Here is a 6,664-nt window from a genome sequence, read left to right on the forward strand (position 1 = left end):
TGAAAGAGTTAGCTCTGCCTTTGAATACGCGGTAATTTACACTGAATAACAATGGCAGCTGCTGCCATCAGCATTCACCTGAAGGAAATTTTAAAACTGGAAGCATGCATACAAACTCTACATGAGGTTAAATCTGGAAGCGTTCCTGTCTGAAATGACGCAAAAACATCTTGGAACGGTTACGGTTGGAAAAGACTCCCGAGATCCGTCGTGTCCAACCGTGGAACGTCTCCCGACAACCGTCACATGTCCTGCGGCAGAGACGCCGGCAAACTCGGGAACAAGCACTTCCAGCGCATCCAGTCCTACGGGTTCAGGCAACGTCCACGAGATCCACTCAGCCTATGCAAGGGTTTACAGAGCTATACTGGATATACAGGGGTGTTCACTTACCGCTTGTTAACAGAGCAGCTTATTTTAAGTCATCCCAAAGAAGAGGACAGAACTCGTCGCTTCTGCTCAGGGCCGCCCAGGCTGTTGCTGCAGCCTCTGGTAGGTCCAGCCCGGTTCCCACATGGTGGTGCTTACGACGGGATTCAAGATAAAGGCTTGTTCAGCTGAGCCCCAGCTAGAAGAGAAAACGTAGGAGAAACCACGTTGTGTATTTACACAGAAATGTTCTGCTCGAGCGTGCTGAAATTCCTCTTCTATTTATAGCAAAGCCCACCGGGGGAGGAGATACTCACGTGACGAGAGATGATGCAGTGCTACGTCTTCCCCTTAACAGTGTCTGTCTTTTCTGACCGACTTCCCTACGGAGCCGCCGACTCTACTCTTCCACCCTCTCCTCCCCCGCCTCGGGCCGGCGGCAGGAGCCACTCCCCCGCCCCGACAGTCCGAGAGGGGGTGGGAGACTCGCAAACCGGGGGTCAGGGAACCACCCCCAGCCTTCCGGAATCACCATCTGTTTATAAACTAATCGCCACCGTGTGTATGTTGAGGGGGATTACGATCCTGTAGGGGCAGGATTACCCCTCCTCAAATTTTAACCCCTGCCATGAAACCCTAGGGAAAGCCGGCAGGGGAAGAACTACCCCCTGAGGAGCTGTTGCCAGGACCAAAATGAAGCCCCACCCAACTGAGGCGGGAGTCACTGGGCTCCTGGAAAATCTCTCCATACCTCAGCGCTCAAGCGTTTGGGGCTGGATCTTGCTATTTCAAAAGAAAGTTATTAAATAATTCTGCCTCTAATAAAGAGGATGAAAAAATGAATTTGTTTGGAATCCTGTACTGCATCAATGCTGTGTTTTGCCCAGAAAAGTGTATCATGCCAGAAGAAATCTGAGGGGTTGTTAATAATTTGACTGTTCTCTCCTGTTTCTATCTTTATACTCCTGACCACTTCTAGTCTGAAAGTTTTCTATATGATGCTTCAGTGACGTCACAGTATGTTTTTAGCATTGTATCACAACAAGATGATTCTTTGATTGGAAAAGCAGCTCCTGCTTTCTGATGGCTGTCACTGGGAATGACCAGAGATGGATTCTGTTCTCAGCGGCAGTCTTCTACAGCCTATGTGTACACATAATAAAAATAACAGATTGAAAGCTGGGAAATTCTGTCTGTTCTTCAGGGGCTATTCCAGCCTTTACCCTGCCGAGATAATTTTCAGTTATTCTGGGCTGGGAACCAAAGTTCAGACCTCTGTAATTTTTCTTCCCTTGAGCTGAAAATACCTTAGTACTTTTCCCCCCTCTCCCAAGAGGCTCCTTCAGGTCTTCACCCTTCACATCCTGCCCTTTACAAAACCAAGCTTCTTCGAAGTATATAGCTAAACTGTGTGCCTTCTAAAGTTATTTATTTAACTCTGCTATATCTTTTCCCATTAGCTGTCAGCTCTTCAGTCCCTACCCTTCAATTCACCTAGGTATCATAGGCACACAACTGATTTTAAAAAAAATCATTAAGGATATACAACAAAGGACTCAGAATTAGGATATATTAGAAGACTGATTTTGTGACTTCATGTCAGTCCCCCTGCTCATACGTTTCAGGACCTTCTTAAATTATGTAGTCCAGTATTATTTTGTTCTGGCCTTGCTTTATTTTTCAAGGCCTTGTCTTTGTTTAGGATACAGGATGGACTTTCAGGATGTACCAGATTTTTGCAGAGCAAGTCCCAACTATTCACCACAGAAGAGTGTAGGAAACCTTGAGGAAATGGATGGTATTCCTGCCTCTGTTCCAGATAGCTGTGTGTGCTGCAGCTGCAACTTTTGTGCATGAGTTCATGGGCATGAGCTTATTTCATACTAGCTAAGGTAGGGTATCAGTACCAGTCTAGCAGGGATCTCTGGGCAGGCTGAAGGGCACAGGAAGAAGAACACAAACATGCTGTGGGCAGGACTGAGCCATGGCCCAGAGGCCGGCTCAAATTACTGGTGCACATCTGAAGTGAGCTAGACACATGCAGTGTTCATTCCTGTGGTGGTGCCATGTGGCAACTTAGAAGTCATTTGATTTTACAGCTGACTGCAAGTTAAGTGTTTGTCAATTTTCTCAGAGTCTTGCACGAGGCATCTAACTCTAGGAAGAGCTGGGTGTTCACAACTGCAGCCCAAAGTCCATAGGAGATACAGTTCACTCACAGTTTTATTCCCTTCTGTTAAAGGCAGTGTGTGTAAGAATTGTCTCTAAGGTAGCTGAATACACCTTTATCTGGAATAAACTCCACTATATTGGTCAAGAAATGTAATAATCTAACTTGCAGTGATGTAATTTCACTTCGGTTTCTTCTAGCAATTGTAGCTGTCCCACATCAGCAACAGAATGAAAGCTGGTGTTTGTTGTTATCTAAATATGTTGAGCTAAATTCAAGGATTCAATGGCAATTTGAATAATTAATATAGTGCAGAAAAAGTTTAGTTCCTAGTTGTTTTCCAAATAATCTCTACAAGCAATAAGTTAGTAACTAATCTGCAACCCAGTGAATTTTTGGGCACAAATTACAAGGAAAAGATAAGGAATCACTGGATATAGTCTATTGCAAACAAATTATTTGACAACAATAAGAATCTTTCAAAATGCTTTTGAAATGATGACTACCAGGAAGTCAAATGAATTCTCCTGCAAACAAATGCAATGCATGTGACCAAAAAGTCAACAGATTTGCTCTTTCAGTTGAAAATCAGCACTCCTGAGACACAAATCTCTCCCCAAACCAAAGATGAAACCCCATAAACCTTTAAATGTAAAGCAATAACTAAAATAAATCTGAATAAAATGTAGTAATATTTTAGTTCCAGGAGAAAACATGTACCTCCTGAGCTGTTACTAAACTAAGAAAGTAATGTTGCCTCTATCCCAGCTTGCAAAGTCAGAGAAAAATAAAGAGGAAAATTACAGGAAATGGAAGGGGAAACTGTTGAACATGGGAAAATCAAAACTAGAGAGAAGAAGGAATAAAGAGAATAGAAAGATGCAGCATCACAAAAGTGATTTCCCCATCAATCCAATAAGAAAGATGACTAATCAAGCTACGTGTGGACAATGCACCATATCTATCATACACGTCTGGTCTTAGAACTAAAATGCAATAGAACTGTCACCCTTCATAATTACTTTGGGAGATAATGCATTTATAGAAATACAGATTGTCACAACATGCTTGTGGGTCCCTTCCAACTCAGAATATTCTGTGATTCTGGGATCCCTTCTCCACTTATCTTCAGGCTTTACTGCCCACCATCACAGTCTGATCCTAATCTTTATGTCATGCCATGAGTACTGCCCTGAGTTCCACACATGCCCAAATCTCTCCTACTGAGCTCCAAAACCTGTCTCAGCACTACTCTGTTTTGTACAGGTTCTCAGGTTCTCTCAGTTCCCTTGCCTAGGTGCTTGGGGCTGCCCCCAGTTGCTCTTCACTGCACTTACAGCTCCAGTTGAAGTAAGCACCAGTCCTTACATAGCTTTAGTCGTCAATCTGTGGTTGCATGATGTTTCTTCCAGAGACATTTTGCCAGGAGACAACTTGCTGAAGCCTGTCCCACGAGCTTTAAAAAATCTGGTTAGTGGTTGTAGCACATCTCACCAGAACCCACAGTGTTTGTCATGAGCTCACAGTGTACAACCCCCACCTGGTTTGAGGTCACTTTTTCAAGACTTGGTCAACCAAAGAACTGCTGAGACAACCAAAGAACCAAAGTCACGGCTGTGACTGCTTTCTCAGTCCCCAGGGCCTGCCTTTGCTGGGAATTGCAGAGGGCTTTCCCCTGCTCCAGGCTGTGCAGTGCTCCTCTACTCAATCTGGGAGACAGGACACCAGCAAACAAAACATGATGGCAGGAAATGTCATGGGGGTAACCCAGGCAGGCTGAGACAGCTTCCCTTTATTTTTACCCCAGTAAAATGCAATCTGGGGTGGTGAGCACATTAGGAAGTGCTGTTTGCCAACCAAAGTGAAGCCTTTAATGCATGTGTTTATGCATGAGCATCTACAAACCCATAAAGAAATACATTATCTAATAGGGACTAGGCATTCTTGTGCTTCATTAGGCATATGCAGAGGAACAAATAGGTCAAAGCACATCCACTGAAAAGCATTGCAAACAAAACAATGGAAAGGAAAAAGGAAAATTGTTTGAAAAATTACAGAAAATAGGAGCAGCTTGTGGTTTTCACCAGGTCAAGAGAAACATTAAACCTCAGGTTTCACTGCACCAATTGTTCTCTTGTTTCCATTTAATTACAGTGTCATATGGAATTCAAGTTCTCTTCTTGTCTCTTCATCCTCCCAATGGATGTCAGTATACTGAGTGACTCCACCTCTATGTGTGTCCATGGGTAACCCAAACTAAAGCTTCATGGTGCTGAAAGCAGCAAAGCAGGCAAGAGCTGCTGCTTCCTCCCCTGCCAGGAGACAAACCTCTCAAGATCCAGTTCTCCTACCCATCTGCCTGGGACAGCAGTCTCCTCCCTGTAGCTTGCAGGTATGCAGTGGACTTCTGCTCCCAGAGAAGGTCAGCTGTGGCATCTGGCACAAGGGAAATTTTGGAAAAGGAGAGAAGTGGAGAGGTGCATGGGACAGTTAAGCAGCTGAGGGGGGTAGCAGGGTGGTGGGAGACTCTTACTTGCAGTCTGCTGCTAGGTCACAGCCCCAGTGCCAAATGCAGGGGGGCACTGAGCTCAGAGAAAACTAGAAGTCCTTGATCCCATGGATCTGGGTCCCTACCTACTTTGCCTGTGTGCTCAGATGACTGACATAAGCTGCTTCTGGAAGATGGAATCCTTGCTCTTTTATGATAGCTCTGTTAGGCCTACAGTACCATGCCAGGACCCACTCTCCTTGTCTCCTTTCCAAGGAAAGGCCTGCATGTAAGATGCCTTTGCCATTTAAAGCTCAGCTTAATGCCTGGTTTCTTTCTCTGTGCATTTTGTGAAAATGTTTCCCTGTTTTTCCTGCTGGCTCCGCAGCCTCTGATTCTGGCCTTCAGACCCCCAAGTTTTTGTCCTATGTCCTGCTGGCTTCACCCATACAACCAAGTCATTATTACAAATGCTCAGGCAGTTACTGCAGCTCTCAGATATATAACCTTTCCACTTCATACTTTGGGCCCACTTCTTTGGCCAGTGTTAACTGGCCTGGATTTCTTTACTGGTTTGCTGCCAAAGTTCTGGGAACAGGTGCACAGTTTTTCTGGCAGGTACTTTTCAGACTGGTCTTTACTTGAAAATATGATGTAGCAAGTCAGTATGCAAAACAGGGCTATAAAAACAATACAAATAGCTATGATTAGATTCCAAGGAGAAGGAGAGTGAGAAGTTAGGTGAGCCTCTGTAAGTCAGAAATGTTATGACAAATGGCTAGACGCCTTGCCATATGTGATCAGCATGCTAATTTCACATTTCTTACTTTTAAAACTTTTGCATCTTTCTTACTTTTAAGACTTCAAGTTGCACTCAAAGTCTTGGATGTAGAAAAAACATGGGAAAATTTCAAATGCATTTCTTTCCATGACTGACTTACCTACTTACAACTCCTGCCAGGTAATGCCCATGGCTAGTGAGCAAATGGTCACTTGCCAAAAGTTTGGAAGAATCAGTAGGAACCCACACAAAACTGGGGTGGTGACACAGGAAACAGGATCTTCCCTTCATGGCACTCCAAGGTGAAGAGAGCAATCCTATGGCAGAAAAGGCTGGCTTAGTCTCTGTAACTCGGGAGAAAAATAGCTCATGGATCAGACTTTTCTTTTTTTACTGCTCTGCTCCTGTTCCAAATGGAAGCTAGACCTGACCCAGGTGGATATGATCAATAGCCAATATCCAAGCCATATGCAATCTTAGTATAATATTCCTTCTATTTCAATGTTTAGCCATTTAATCAATGCAAGTGGAAAACCAGCTGATCTTTGCAATTTATTAGAAACCATCTGTCAGTTAATTCACCATCATTTAATTAATCATAAAATTCCCCATTGTATGGAAACAGGAAGCTCCACTTCCAGCAGCCCAAGCCACCTGTTCACAGCCTCTGTTTTTTTGGGGGAGTGGTTGTTTTTGATTTGGACACATCATTGAAACCCGGCCTTTCTTGTCTGCAGCTAAAATATAATCAAGAAAAGGTCTATCACTGAAATGTTATTATAGAAACATTACTGGGAATTGTGTCATGGCCAATTTTAACTTCTTAGATACTATTTGGGAAACAAATACTTCTAAT

At 43.8% G+C, this 6,664-nt stretch overlaps 1 protein-coding gene across 3 annotated transcripts in view; it reads right to left on the bottom strand.

The window, feature by feature from the left end:
* Window positions 1–6,125, bottom strand: part of ST3GAL6 (ST3 beta-galactoside alpha-2,3-sialyltransferase 6) — a 48,013-nt gene extending 41,888 nt beyond the window's left edge. Inside the window, exons 1-2 of one of the 3 annotated variants that reach the window (XM_064410034.1) lie at window positions 5,969–6,125; window positions 394–568 (exon numbers count right to left, since the gene is read on the bottom strand). The gene's annotated coding sequence lies outside the window, so the exon portion shown is untranslated. Of the gene's footprint in view, window positions 1–393; window positions 2,545–5,968 lie in introns of those variants that run through there. The other 2 variants (XM_064410033.1, XM_064410041.1) reach the window with 2 other exon arrangements.
* Between the last annotated feature and the right edge of the window lie 539 nt (window positions 6,126–6,664).

This window comes from Passer domesticus, chromosome 2 (assembly GCF_036417665.1).
Source record: "Passer domesticus isolate bPasDom1 chromosome 2, bPasDom1.hap1, whole genome shotgun sequence".
Lineage (NCBI taxonomy): Eukaryota > Metazoa > Chordata > Aves > Passeriformes > Passeridae > Passer > Passer domesticus.